Source organism: Podarcis raffonei, chromosome 7, assembly GCF_027172205.1.
Source record: "Podarcis raffonei isolate rPodRaf1 chromosome 7, rPodRaf1.pri, whole genome shotgun sequence".
Taxonomy (NCBI): domain Eukaryota; kingdom Metazoa; phylum Chordata; class Lepidosauria; order Squamata; family Lacertidae; genus Podarcis; species Podarcis raffonei.
Window position 1 is genome coordinate 57591099 of NC_070608.1, and position 15792 is coordinate 57606890.

Below are 15792 nucleotides of genomic sequence, written 5' to 3' on the forward strand. Positions count from 1 at the left end.
CAAGTCTATTTTGGTGCATAATAATTTTTTTGCTCCGTTTCGGATATCACCAGCCCTTTCTTCCAAGAAGAAGTAAATAATGTCATGTTGCTTTCCAGAATTTCCTTCACCACTCCCTAATGTTGCTAATCTTTCCTCAGATAACTAAACTAGTATTTTAAATCATCACAAACAATAGGGTTTGAATATTCTGCAAAGCTGTTCTAAATAAGTCACGTTACATGGCAAAATAATTACTTCTAAATGCCTTGGGGAAATATAAATAAAATGATATAGCAAATGACACACCTGTGAAACATTGCTTCCAAAATTCACCCAATACCTTTGTGGCTTTAAAATATATTTTAAATGACTGCATCGGTCTAGATTTGGGATGATTGTTTAGCAGCAGTTTATTTAACCCTTCCGTTCTACATCTATGATGGCTAACAACTTTTTAATGATATAGATGTCCATAGAAAATGTAGACAAAGACCATAAATTGCACTGTTACAACTTTTAACACTTAACTTGATGTTCTCCAAACATTTAATTTCACTAATTTTGATGGATAATGTTTTAAGAGTGTTGAAGCATACTGTAAAAAGAAATAGATTTAAAAAAAATATCTTGTCTTCTATAGAAACCAGGTTAAAAGAAGCAGTTGTGTACGCACTACCAAAAAGAACAACCCAAAACAGGTCTGAATGTACACTATCTCCTAAGAAGAACAGGCAAACAAGAGGAAATAAAAGACAACAGGACAATACTGAAAGGAGTATTTGCTCGGAACATTAAAAATGGAAGGAGTTTCTTCTTCCTCCCTCCAAGTTCTACACAGATGAGCATTAACTTTCAGAGGGTAGCTATAACGAAACTCCCTACCCTCTTACAGTCCAGTTACCAGCTGGCTATCTGCTCTAACAATATTTCAGAAAGCAGAGTGCCAGATTCCATGTGCTTGTAACAGAAAAGCAGGCTTGAGGGGTCTGGTGAGTACCAGTTTAATTGTTGCCAAGTGGTCTGTGATAGCAGGGCTCATCAAACACGGAGGCAAGCCATGCACTTCGGCTTCCAAAAAGGGAAGCTGCGCTAACGAAAGAAGCAAGGGAGGCAATCCGCTTTACATTTTTAAAAAGGAATAAAAGGCAGATTGGCACTGAAATCCTATCCCATGGGTTAGTGCGTGTGATCAATAGTTTAAAAGCCGATTAAAACTTCACTCCTTCTACACAATGGGGAGCTTGAGCAAAAGCCTCCGCCATATATTAGCCAATGTGTGGCGGGAGCAGCAGAATCATGTTGGCCAGCTCTACTCCTAATCTACACGCTGCAACATCTCCTGGCATCTGCAGGTTGAGAAGAAGATTGGCGAGGGAGCCCTCAAAGCTCAAAGCCTGTACACTTATGGGGGGGCAGCAGGGCCACAGCACCTGTCAAAGCCTACTTCTATGCCTGCTCTTGGCCCTCCTAACCCTGAACAGCCGTATCTAAGCTCTATTTTAACTCCCAGCAATACCTGCAGCTTTGCATTATTCTGGGACACTGTGAAAAACCAACAACTCTTGCTTGGAGTAAGGCTGGGCGATATCTGTTTTTCAACATTGTGATATATCACCAACTAAACATAACGATTATACCGATATATCGCGATATCTGAAATAAGGATAGAACTATGTAGAACAGGCTTCCTCAACCTCGGCCCTCTAGATGTTTTTGGCCTACAACTCCCATGATCCCTAGCTAGCAGGACCAGTGGTCAGGGATGATGGGAATTGTAGTCTCAAAACATCTGGAGAGCCGAGGTTGAGGAAGCCTGATGTAGAGGCATTGGCTGGCTTCACAGCTTTTCCTGCACTGTGATTTTTGCATAGTGTGTGTGTGCGCGCGCACACACACACACACACACACACACACAAATCATGAATTACGCTATATCATCAGGTAAATAATTATGAGACCGATATAATATGGACTTCAAACCAGTTTTGGACAATATATTGATATATTGCCCAGCCCTAGCTTGGAGCACTGCCATTCCAGCCAAACAAGGCTGCCAGGACCATTGACAGGGAAAGCCGCTGCCCTAGACCACCTCAAGCTCAAAGCCAGCCCCAAATGGGGGTGAGGACAAGAACACGGGACAAGCACATCCAATGGGTAGAGTAAAAAAGTGCAAGCTTGCTTCCTCATTATTCACAGCTTCTAAGCACCATGAAGTTTGCCCAACCTCATCGTCTGAGCTGTACATCAGCTCCAGTCCACTTGGCAGCCTCCCTTGGCTGTGTTTCATTGGAAAAGTGTCAAGAGAGCCAGTCACAAATCTTCTACATACCTTGACTTTTGGCTTGTCTTCCTCTATCAATAAATAGGCAATTGCCAGGGCTAAATTAATGTATATTGAATACCAACATCCTCTCTGAGGTTAGTCATAATACCATTAACTTTTCCTGCTTCAATCTTCCTCAGTTACCCCACTCTTGCCTCTATGGGTCACTTCTACTCCAACACCTTGTGGTGTGAAGTAAAGTCTATGGGCTAATTCATATGAACTGGCAAGAGCTGCTTTCCCAGGCCACACTATACCTTGTAATATAGGTGTGGTGAATTAAAAATCTAAATCATAGTATTTTTTCCTACTGACATGAAAATGAACACCTGATTTCTTTCCCCCCCCCCACACACAAAAACAACAACAACCCATATTGGTAAAATGGTTTGATGTTACTGAAGGTTTGATATAATTCACCAGTGAGCTGGCCTTTCAAAAGTGCAATGAAAAAGGCAGAAGAGACTTTGCACCAATTTTAGTTGCTAAGAGCACGCAAGCTCTTGAGCTTTAGGCACTTCAACCAAAAACCACACCCACCCACCCAAACACAGAGCTTTATAAAATGAGAAAGCTGCAAACTGCTCTGTCTGTTCCATCCAGGGTCACATCTCCAACACAGCAAGAAGGGGGGGGGGGTAGTGATGCAAAATGACCTGGCAACAAGCCCTCCCAAGAACAACACACAGACTGAATTAAAGTCAAGATGACATTGGTTTGCAGTGAAGTTAAATAAGCCCCCCAATGTGTATTCAGGATGTTTTTTGCACAGCCATGTGCACAGAATTACACAGCACTCTATCCTTCTTGCAAAAAGGAGCAACTGAAAGCACACGCATTGGCATGGTTCATATGCCACGTTAAACTAAATGCGGTGCTGCAAGCTACTGAAATCGTGGGTATCCTCCCCACTCCTGCAGCTGGTCTGGCTCAACCTTACGTCTAATCCTGGACTCATGGTTTGCTCCCCACAAATAAAGCATGAGTGGCATGACAAGAATAAATCTTGGTTACAAGCTCTGGGATTGACTGCAGAGAAGGAAACCATCAACCCAGATTTAGACATCACACGAAACCAGGCTATGGGTTAGTTCCTGACAGTGTGGAAGCTTGAGTGGCAGAGGAGCAGAGTGCCCAGGGCCCAGGAGAGGGAGGTGCAACGGGTACATTGTTACCCTTGCACGGGGTCAAAAAGGGGGCCCGATAGCAAAAAATTCCCTGGGACCTCAGAAAACGCTTGCATATACAGTGGTACCTCAGGTTACATACGCTTCAGGTTACAGACTCCGCTAACCCAGAAATATTACCTTGGGTTAAGAACTTTGCTTCAGGATGAGAACAGAAATCATGCTCTGATGGAGCAGCGCAGCAGGAGGCCCCATTAGCTAAAGTGGTGCTTCAGGTTAAGAACAGTTTCAGGTTAAGAACAGACCTCTGGAACGAATTAAGTACTTGACCCAAGGTACCACTGTATTTTGATTTGGACATTTTCTGACAAAAAGTGTCGTTAAATTGGAAATATTGGTTAACTTGAGAAACAGTGTTGCACAACTCAAGTTATTCTGACCAACTTGCAACAAGCTGCAAAGTTTGAAGGGAGCTCTTGCAGTATTGTTGTTGTTTTGGTCAAGTGAGCACAGCTAGGTGCTGCAATTTTTACTTATATTTAAAATTTTGCTACAAATAAAGCTGAGACTGACAGAAGGAATGGTGAAGCCCGGAGAACAGTTTTAAAGTTGAACAAAGGGAGATCAGATTCAGGTAGGTAGCCGGGTTGGTCTGACGCAATCGAAATAAATAAAAGAAATTAAAAAATTGTCCAGTAGCACCTTAGAGACCAACTAAGTTTGTTCTGGGTATAAGCTTTCGTGTGCATGCACACGTCTTCAGATACACAAGAAGAAGTGTGCATGCACACAAAAACTTATACCCAGAACAGACTTAGTTGGTCTCTAAGGTGCTACTGGACAATTTTTTAATGTTTTTATGAAAGGGAGATCAGTTATAGCATGTAATATTTTACTATAGAGGAAGGCGGCAGCTTTGGTCACATCCCAGCAGTGTCCCCCTTAATTTTGTCCTGTATAAATAAACTGGAAACAGTGGGCAAAACAACTCTCAGAATTTTCCACTCCTGTTTAGGAGCAAATCATTAGGTAGGTGGTTGGCTCCTCTAAAAATCAAAGTATTAAATGTATTTGAATTTACATAGGAAATCCCTCACTACTGTATCCCTACAACACTCCACATCTGCATTTTTGCCTTAAGGTCTTAGATGCTAGTATTGTGTGAGCTTTATATGTCATACTTCATAAAAATTATGAACCATAATATTATGTAGTGTTGAGAAATGTAGTGGTATAATGAATAACATCACTTACTTTCAAAATAGCATCACTTTATCAGTGTGATTTAACCCTTAAATGGATAAGTGGGGTTATATTTACCCCACTACTTTCTGATTCTATATCACCATGGCAACCGCTTCAGTACTATTTTATGACAGAGTCTAACGCAGCATTGCCACATTTGGTACTAATGTACCAGATATAGTAGAATTTTGAATACTAAAGTACAGAAATATTACTACTAATCTGCTACCACTACTTCTACTACTACTAAATTATTAGTATATAATATTTGTCTTTTTATCTTTATCCCTTTTTTAAAGATATAAAAATATTAATTTATAAATCATCTCTCCAAAATGTACTCTCATGAATTAGGCGGCCAGCAAAGAAAATACAAGAAAAATGAAAAGGGGGAGGGGGGGTCAACACTCTTTCCATGTGGATTAAGTGTGGCATCAAAACATGTTTTCAATGAACTCACCTACAGAATTGAAGCAAGAGGAAACTGTTGGAAACCTCATCACCATATGAGGAGCAGCTAATTTGGTTAATCATATACAGTATTTTGATGAAGGGGCAGATGCAGGAAACGGAAGACAGAAAGAAACAGACATACAGACACATATGGAAGTAAATTTGGAAGATTAGAGGAGTGATCACAATGTAGGCCTTGACATTGGATGTATCACCACTGAGATTCCATCTCATCACAAGGAAATTAAAAGAGTATATTACAAACAGTCACATTCGTCTGCCTAAAACATTCCCAAAAGACAGCGGCAATCAAGTTTGAATCTTGAGAAACAACACATTTTGCTTGAGAGGCAATCTGCAAAGTACTTTGCAATAATAGTAGATTCCACACCAAATTCTTCCCACATTGAACAACATTTCTTATGAGGTATGTACGTTTAAAAGAAACGCAGCATGAGATTCCAGTAAGATTTCTCAAGTCTGTAGATTGTAGCAACAAAAGAGGGGAAGAAATTGCTCAGTTGATAACCGATACCTCGAAAGAACATGCTATTCCTCTCAGTGATTGTAGAGATCAAGTCTACAGTAATGGGGCAAATATGGCCGGAAAACACAACGGCACACAAGCAAAAATACAAGAACAATGCTCAACAGCTATTTTTTTACCTTGATTATTTTCTAAGTATAGATGGATAAAACAGTATTTCCATGTCATGTTACTTTGCATATTTCCACTCATAAGTGCATTTCGTTCTATTTCTATGTCAATCTGCAAATGTTTTAATCTACCCCAAAATTTGAATTTTAAAATAGTTATTTTAAATATGCCAGCATAACTCCCCCATCCTGATTTAGCCAGGGCAAACCAGCAGAAGTTATGGGACTGTGAGCCCTGAAAATTGGGTGTTCAGGGGGAGGGACAGGGACAAGGCAGGGCAGACTGACTCTAGATCTTAGCATTGATCAGCTTGGTCACACGACCCAGCAATCCTGAGGAAGGTGCACTAGCACAAAGGATGGTGTAGGTCAAACTCTATTTTAAAGGCTTGTTTCCTCCCCGTAGGCTTCGGTTGTCTCAGCCAGCAGTAGCCCCACTACTAAACAGATTTTGGCTCTGGTGTACTTTATGCCAGCTTAATGTAAGGCGCTGTAAATTAACACTGGCTTCCAATGCTTAGTATTGCTTCCTAAATTTTAATGGAGAGCTCCACTTAGTGTCAGCTCTCATGCCTTAGAAAGCCTTAAAGGTGGAGAGTTATGAAGATAGGAATAGTGAATACAAATAATTAAAACCAGGGCTATAGAGACTTCAAATTCTGAGGCAGCGGCATTACCTTCTTAGGAATCACTCTGTACATAGCTGCATTATTATTTTTTTAATGCTAAAACCAAAAATGTATAGAGAGTACCTGGTAAAGCTCTGTTTTAACACCTTTTTTCTACATGTCTGTATGGAAACTCTTTATAGCTTCAATGGATTGTTGTATAATCCAATCTTTGTAATTCAGGCATGCATGAAACAACAAAATATGAATTCACAAGCAGTATGGTGTTGAAAGCCAGTTACACTCACAAAAGGGCTTAATGTGTGTTTTTGTTAAGGCACTTACACCCAGGTTTCTAAAGCAGCAGCAAAAAAATGTTAGAAACAAAATGAAGTATTTGTATTCTGAACCTACCATCATTTAACATTTGTAGCACATCAACAAGGCACAGCAGCACCAACAGCAAAATATAAATCAATAAATTGGGGGGGGGGGGAGAGAGAGATGACGTCAGCTCTTGTGCTGGTTGTCTGAGACTTGAGGTCTTCCCTGAGAGTGCTGAAATTTGCCACCTAACTTTGCTTTTGCACTTCATTGGGATACTTTTATTGGTAGATCAGGCAATAAGTAAAGCAGTCAAAAATAAGAAAAGGAGTCGAATCTGGAAAAAAGAAAAAACTAAAACTTTATCTCAATCCCCGTAAAAATAATAAAAATCTCCCTCTATCTCAGCAAGGGTACTTGAGAACAAAATGGCTGTTGTATCTCCAAAAAAATTAGACCAGAGTGTTGCTAAATCTGATCTGTAAACGATTATGCTGGCAATTAAATCAAATCAAGAGCAGATGATCCCCAAGATTCAGGCTTTACTGTAGCTGAGGACATTGGGGCAGGATTCATCAATGTTGTGATGACATGTGTTACTATATCTTTAAGCTGAAGATAATCTTACAAACTAGCCTGTCAGTTAGCGCTTTACTTCAGTTGATTGATATTGCACAAATATGACTGCTTGTTTATTGATAGCATTATCTGTTATAAATTACTACATTGAATACAGAACGTCATATGGGTGACAGCACAGATGTGAATTGTCCAACCCGTATAGAAATGCAGTGAGGCTTCAGCCTGCAGGACTAAGTTATATGGCCTCAAATGCGAAACTGATCTTACTTCCCAAGGTCAACTACCTACAAAATGTTTTCGTGGCCTTGTAGAGACATGCAAGAATAAACTGTTTGCTAGATCCTGTAGCCATGGTAAGCCCACCAACAAAGATTCTAAATCCCAGCTGAGGGATATGACACTTTGCTTCCTATGCTATTGTTTCATATACAGTGGTACCTCTGGTTACAAACGGAATCCATTCCGGAGGTCTGTTCGTAACCGGAAACTGTTCATAACATGAGGCACGCTTTCACTAATTGCACCTCTGGTGTGTGATTTCTGCTCACATCCTGGGGCAAAGTTCGCAACCAGGAGCAGCTACTTCCAGGTTAGTGGAGCTCGTAACCCGGAGCGTGCACAACCAGAGGCGTTCACAACCAGAGGTACTGCTGTACAAAAAATTGGGGGGGGACGACCTAAATGGACAGGAACTCTCCTGTTCCAAATGAAGTTTTCTGATTTTATTTCCAAGACACACTGCATTCCGCGAACACTAAGCATGTACCATCTCCACTGGACTGTCAGGGGAGGTGCTGCCCTCCCTTAAGTTTTTTTGCTAAGTATTACTTTGGGTTTCCCCAAACATACTAGAACCTCCTTTTCTGATTAGTCCAGTTTTAGCTACAGTCCTGTCAGCACTTACCACCTGAGTTTTCTGTTAGGAGACGTGGTACCAGATGCTTAGTAAAATATTTTATTGTAATCTGTTATTAAATCCAGATGCAAAACCTACATAGAAAAGAAAATATTGACTCCTGAACAGTAATGAGTTAGACAAAAGGAAGGAAGTTGAAAGTTGGAAAAACCCTGTGCAAACATAAGGAGGTTAAGCCTCAGCGAGTCAGCAAGCTCAGAAAGCCTTCACAGCAGGACTGAACTTGTGTTTATCCCATTTCTCTAACAGTTGGCGGAGAGGGAGAAGGTTTGTGCTATCAAAAGAGATTTTAAGGTTAAGAAGTCCTGGCAAAATAAGAAAGATGCATACTCATCACTGTCAGCGGAAAAATAATTGGGTAGCAGAAAGAGTATGTTAAAAATACAGGATTCGGCAGCAGGAGAGGGCAGAAGACCGTTGAGAGCTCAATTAAAACTGTCAAAAGAAAAAGTTAATGTTTCTCAGTAAATTTTAAATAGAAATAAATACCCCACAAACTTCCACACAAAGTAGAGTTAAGCTCCGAAATTGTATGGATAGCATTCTCAACTAATGTGTTTTCAAGTGCTTTCTCATAATGAATAAGAATTTTTATTCAGGAGAGATTTGTCAGATCCCTTTTATTGATCTATTTGCGTGCTTGAAACGGGGGGGGGGGGTAGAAGAGAAGCCAGGCAGGTTTAAAAAGGGCTTTTCTTCAGCTTATCAACTGTTTCATCCATTCACTTGACACAGAAACAGATAAAAGTTCTATGGTCATAATATTTCTAAACATTAGCAGGCAGTGTTTGTTCACCCCCCCCCCAAAAAAAATATAGTGCGGCCCACCACATGGCCTGAGGGACGGTGGACTGGCCCACAGCATCCTCTTCAAGATGCTAACTCTGAACCCACCTTTAAGATGCTTACTCTGTTAGCATCCTGAAATATGAGTCAAGAAGATCACTGCTGTGAAAGGAAGAATGGGGAAGAGAGTGGAGTAAAACAACCTAGTGCAGCGGTCAGCAAACTTTTTCAGCAGGGGGCCAGTCCACTGTCCCTCAGACCTTGTGGGGGGCCGGACTATATTTTTGGGGGGAAAGAACGAATTCCTATGCCCCACAACTAACCCAGAGATGCATTTTAAATAAAAGCACACATTCTACTCATGTAAAAACATGCTGATTCCTGGGCCGGATTTAGAAGGAGATTGGGGTGGATCTGGCCCCCGGGTCTTAGTTTGCCTACCCATGACCTAGTGTATACTGAGTCCATTTTAACAACCACCTGAACACCCAGAGGCTTTGTTGGGACAAAGGCTACGGAAATGAAATCCAGTGAAACATTCTGAGAAGCTAGGTGTAAAAAGTGCAAATGGAAAATAAATACATACACCCACACACATATTACAGTGACTAACAAAACAAATTTTAAATCCTAACAGCAAACCATTTCAGCTTCTGCTTCATCCCTTGCTCTGATTAAAATGATGCTGTTTCCAAGGTGGTAGTTCTGGAGCTTTGAAGGTGGGCTATTAGAAAGACTCTCATTTGCTGAATCATCTAGATTGAGGTCACATGGTGCTAATGGGTTCAGTGTGTGCATCCAGTTATGTACATCCCTTTTTGCTAACATTGCTGGATCTGTTGGCATCTCTTTAGCAATTCAATAGGCAGTGGTTCTCAGAACTGGATCCTACCCGGATCCAGAAAAAACTTGTCTGAAGTGCTGTTTGATGCTTTATTACTATCTATCTGTTAAAGATAAATGAAAAAGAAATATACTCAACAAGAACATGCCTTTTTAATGAATGCTCCAATTTGTTATGCATCTTCTATACTTTGCCTTTGTTTCCGAGTAGAGAGAAGGAATCACCACCAATGTATTAATATAGGAAGATGTATACATATGGCACAGCTATTTAATTTAATTGTTGCAGGCAAATACTATTTTATGTTAAGTATCATTTGCTCAATTCACTGTGTACTGAGCAACATGCAGCATTATTGCACCATCCTTTAGAGATAGGCATAAAGTGGAACAATTGTGAAAATACATGAAGCTTGTCCAGCCAAGACAACTATGAAAAGCGAGGAAGGACAGAAAACAAGATAAAATACTAACAGAGCAAACTTATGCACGTTTACTCAGAGGTATATCCCACAATACCAAATGGGGCTTACACCCTTGCTAGTGCTTTTAGAATTACAGCCTAAGTCATTTATTGTCTGTCATGTAATGTGGGGTGTTTCAAATACCTGAAGAATGAGCAAACCCTCTAAAATACAGCCACTAAAGCATTTCACAGGCAAGAGAGCTTTTTCTGCTCTGCTGGGAAGATTACATAAGGCCCAGATGCTGTAGTAAGATGCACCACATCTCTAATATGCCACATTGAGACTAGACATTTGAAAATGTCAGCAGTTTCTTCTGCATTCTAGGTCTCAGCAAGACCAGTTTTTGCTTTCTACCAGGTTGTTTTGATCTTTTCTTAGGATAGATCCAAATAAATCAATGTTCAAATAATATCTCCCTGTTCTATACTTGGCCTGCAATACATGTCCTATAACATGCTGCACTTCCAAGGGATTTCATGAGCAAATTGTTTCCTTGCAATGGTTTTCGAATATTAGGGCTATAATGTATGAGCCCGCACTGTGGTAGCATAATACTAACAATACAGCAAAATAGCTGGAGAGTATTATAGGGGCACACCCTTTGGGAATTGGTCACATCCTGGTCCCATCTTTTCTGGGTGCTTTTTTGCATGTGACAATATTACAAGTGGTAGCAGTGACAGTACTTCCAGGAGGTGATATATTTCAAAAGCATTAGCATATTTAACCTATATGTAATAACATACAAGCGACATATGCCTATGATTTTGAAATGTAACTAATCTTGCAATGCCACCACCTGAATTAGGTCGTAAGTATGTTCTTATAAACAGAAAGCTGTTTGCCATCTAAAATACAGTGGTACTTCGGGTTAAGAACTTAACTCGTTCCGGAGGTCTGTTCTTAACCTGAAACTGTTCTTAACCTGAGGTACCACTTTAGCTAACGGGGCCGCCAGCTGCCGCCACTGCACGATTTCTGTTCTCATCCTGAAGCAAAGTTCTTAACCCGAAGTACTATTTCTGGGTTAGTAGACCTGAAGCATCTGTTAGTAGACCTGAAGCATCTGTAACCTGAAGCATCTGTAACCTGAAGCTGGTACCACTGCACCTGCTATTTGACAAAGCTGAGTCTCCAGAGAATATTTTACCTTGGAAAGTGGGAAGGGGTAGCGGTGGCAGGGGCAGTGAGAATTCCTCCAAGGCATGGAAATACAGCCTGTTCTTCCTATTGTGCCCACTGAAGCAATGCAAAGTGAAGAAAATTCAGGGTTTAATCTCTAGGTTTAATCTCTAGCCATTTGTGGTGGGGGTTTTTTACTCCAAAAATCACAGCATTTTGGCTCCAATAAATTTTATCCTAAATGTATACTCATCATGCTTACATAAATGTATTCAATATTTAATGGCTGCATTTGTACATTTTTTCCAAATATAAAAAATAAAATCAATTCCCTCCTTTCATCGTCCCTCCCCTATTCTGTAAATCCTAACATTTGAATGCTGCAGGCGAGCTACATCTACCAATTACATCCACTATCAGAACCCTGAATACCAGAGAATATTGGTTCTTGTTTTCCCTTAAGAGCTGAAATTGCTTCTTTTAGTTTAACTTATACAAACTGAAAATAGTAGTTTCAAGATCTAAGAGCACCCTCATGTGGTTAGATACAGCTGTTGCATCTTTTCTAGAAGTTTAATTGGGATTTTCTTTTCTTTTCTAATGAGACCTCATTTCACTCTTGCATGGGGGGGATGTTTCCTGTTACCCACAAATGCTCTTTTTTGAAATCAAAACCAAGTGCTCTTTCAAAGTGCAAGACTTTACATCATCAGCACTTATATGATCTGTGTCTGGAATTAATCACAGTCATCTTCCTTTTCCATCTCCTTATTTTGACCAGTTTCAGGATGGAAGATTCCTGAAATTAAGAATCAGACTGAATTCCAAAACAACTGGATGCTGAGCTTAGTCTCATCATTGGCTATGGAAAAGGAAAGGAATGCTAGCAAGAGAAGCACCTCAGATGAACTCAAATAGTGGACTTAGACACTCTCTCTCTCTCTCGCGCTCTCTCTCTCTCTCTCTCGTTTGCTTTGATGGGTAATATGTTAATTGGTTCGCTATTTTGGCTTCTAGTAACAGAAGAAAGCGGTCAGGAACAACAGGCTGAGCTACAAAACTGTAACTGCTTAAAGTAGGGCCTTGCAATACACGGCAGAAGCAAGACAATCCATTGTTGAAATATTCATGTGTTCTGGTATCAACCAATTAAGGCAGTCACATATTTAATTCCATATATCTAAGTGAGAATCATCTTCTTGAGGGAGCCTGAAGCAGTGGCTCTCAAACAACACAAACGCTTTGACCCTCATTAATCTCTATGAAATGGTAACTAAATTAACATTCATAACTGGAAGCTGGCTGATCATTTCAGCAGATGGAGACGAGAAAGGAAAGGAAATTGGTGGAGGAAGTGAGGACAGATCATTTTAAAAACACAGGAAGAGGTGAGTGGTGCCACCTGGTTGTTTTTAAATCAGCACAGCTGCTCTCCCCCCCCCCCAGCTCCTCAGTACATCCTATCATTTTAAATTTGTACACGTGTATAACTTGGAACATATAAATGCAACAGTCATTTTCTCTCCCCACATATATAGCAATCGTTTAAAAAACAACAACTAAGGAAGACGGATTAAGGCAAAAAAGGGAAGAAATATAAGCACCAAAACTAAAATCATGGATTTAGCCATGGCACTATTTTAAAGCACTATATAAATGAAATTTTATGATCAAAAGATATAGCACTCCCATGCTGAGTTGGCAGCAGCCAGTACAAACAAGCGCCCTAATACTCCAGTCCTGGAGATGGAAAATGGTCCCATTTCAAATGTTCATAATTACATCACACTTTAAAAACAGGAATAGCCAATGTGGGGCATTCCAGATATTGTGCACTACAACTCCCATCATTATTGACCATTGACCATAGTGGCTGGGGGGTGACAGAAACTGTTCGGTGATTTATTTGTAGCTTTACCAGCCCCCGGGGGGTCCACACGCTTCTTCTGCGCGACTCTCTTCTCCCGGGGCTCCTCCGGTTTCAGCAGAGTGTAAACACAGCGGGAACAGAAGCACAGTTGCCGTGTGTGCGTAATAAATCAGGCTTGACACACGGTGTCTCCTTTATCTTACTTTAAGTCTTTATTCCCGTAGCAAAACAAACAGTTCATAACTTTCCTGGTGACAATGCACACATCTTTGCTCCTCTCACGCAACGAAGCAAACACACACTGAGAGAGACACAGTAGAACACTCCCCTCAGTATTCTAAACCACGCCTCAGAATGTGAGACGTCACTCAGAACTTCTTAACCCTGTGAGTTCTGATTCTCTCCACACCCCCTCTCGAATCACTTTCTGAGAGGAGTTGTGAACACACATTTACGGACCTCTGAGTGTTCAACACCTTCCCCACTGCCTTTCGCTCCTTCCTGGCATCATTGTCAGGCACCTGTTGAACCTCCTCACAAATCTCAGGTTCGCACTGTGCGAAACCAACCCACGCATTTGTGACCTGAAACCTCTCAGGTGGAATTCCCTTTGTTGCCCGAGATGACCGTCTGGGCACAAACTGGGGTGCTCCTTCTGACCCACTGGGGCCAGCAAGTGCGTCTTCTTCATCTGACGATTCCCCCTCTGACTTGAAACGTCTGTGAGCTTTCTCCATTATGCGAACAGAAGATGAGGGCTCACTCTTGGACACTCTTTTAACAACCTGTGGAGACGCCCTACTCTGTTCAGGGACCTGGTCCCCACCAGCAGGTTCAGGCTCTGGCTCTCCCTCCTCCTCAGAGTCAGACAGACAATCTGAGTGAACGTCAGGGCTCGCTTTGCGCCTTGCCCAACCATCCTGCTCATAGAACTCAGCATGTTTACTGATCAGAAGCTTGGTCTGATCACCTTCTGGGTATGCGAACCTCCACCCCTTTGTCGCAGGTTCATACCCACAGAAGATCATTTCCCGGTACCTTGGGCCACCCTCCTGCTGCTGAAACTTTGGTACAGGCACCAAGGCTCTTGCACCGAACGCACGGAGGAAATGCAGCTGCAGCTTCCTTCCGTGAAGCAAGAAATACGGGGTGTCACCTATCACTGAATTGTAGCACCTGTTCATCGTGAAATTGGCCGTCTTGACCGCCTCCCCCCAAAAACTTTGAGGCAAACCAGAGTCACACAGTAGTATCTCTGATGCTCGAACCAGAGCTTTACTCCTAAGCTCTGCCACGCCACTCTCCTGAGGAGAAGTCACCTTGTGACGTATCCCTCTCTGGCGAAAGAAACTCTTTAGAGCAGACCCAGTGACCTCTGAACCTCGGTCACACTTGAACCCCTGCACCTTGGTGGAGAACCTTAGTTCCACCTCAGCAACCCAATCCTTGATCAGTTGCGTTGCCTCCTCCTTTGTTCTCAGCGTGAACGCCCATGAGTTCTGCGTAAAATCATCTGTCAGCGTCAGCAGATATCTGGCCTTGCCCAGACTTGGCTGTGGCATACCAAAAAGGTCTGCATGTACAAGCTCAAAAGGCTTTGTGGTTACTCTCTCCACCCTGGGATAACTATAACCCTTGTTCTTGGCTTTTCTGCAAGCCCTGCAATTCAAAAGTTCACCACATTCTCTTACCTTGCACCCTTTGGTGCACTCTGATAACATCTGAATGTCTTCACAGGAACCATGTGACATTCTCTTGTGCCACACGCAAGCACACGAAACATGAGTGTGACTGGTGGCCTTCCCAGAATTCCCCTCACCCTCCAGAGGTGTTTCCAGAACAAAGAGGTTGTTCTGATTTCTCTCAACACGTACTAGCTGCTTCCCCCCTCTGGAAATTGTACAGACATTCTTCTCAAAACAAACCATATATCCCTCCTGTAAGAGGCACGGTACAGATAAAAGACAATGTTTTATCCCCGGCGACACGTAGACTTCCAGCTGCGCCTGCAAGAAAGAAACAAACACGTTTCCCACATTAGTTACACGTCTCTGTGATCCATCAGCAAAACACACTGTTTTCCCAGCTGAAACAGCTCTGCAGTTCCTTATCTTGACACCAGGTGTCTCTGCGACCAAATGAGCATTAGCAGCAGAGTCCACAACCCAACACAGCACTCTCTCCTCACTGGAGTTGTCCTTCTTTGTTGCCTTAGCAACAGACTTCCCGCTGCCCCTGTCCTTGGGGCCATTGCAGGTGTTCTCCAAAACTGCCATCGAAGCAGTCAGCTGATAAGCGTCTTCTTCCCCCTCTGAAGCACGTCGCATTCTTTGCGCTTTCCCACGCCTGCCTCCTCTGCTGGCCTGGTTGCCATGGAAACCCGGCTGGTTCCCATGGGAAGCGACCTTGGAAACATCCTGCCCTGTCTCCCTTGCTCTCTGTGGGCAGCAGCGACGCAGATGTTCAGGGGAATTGCAAACAAAG

At 42.0% G+C, this 15792-nt stretch overlaps 1 protein-coding gene across 6 annotated transcripts in view; it reads right to left on the minus strand.

Moving 5' to 3' along the window:
• The window catches only part of SLC66A2 (solute carrier family 66 member 2), a 68272-nt gene that overhangs the window by 23460 nt on the left and 29020 nt on the right, over positions 1–15792 (minus strand). The gene's annotated exons all lie outside the window — the stretch shown is intronic.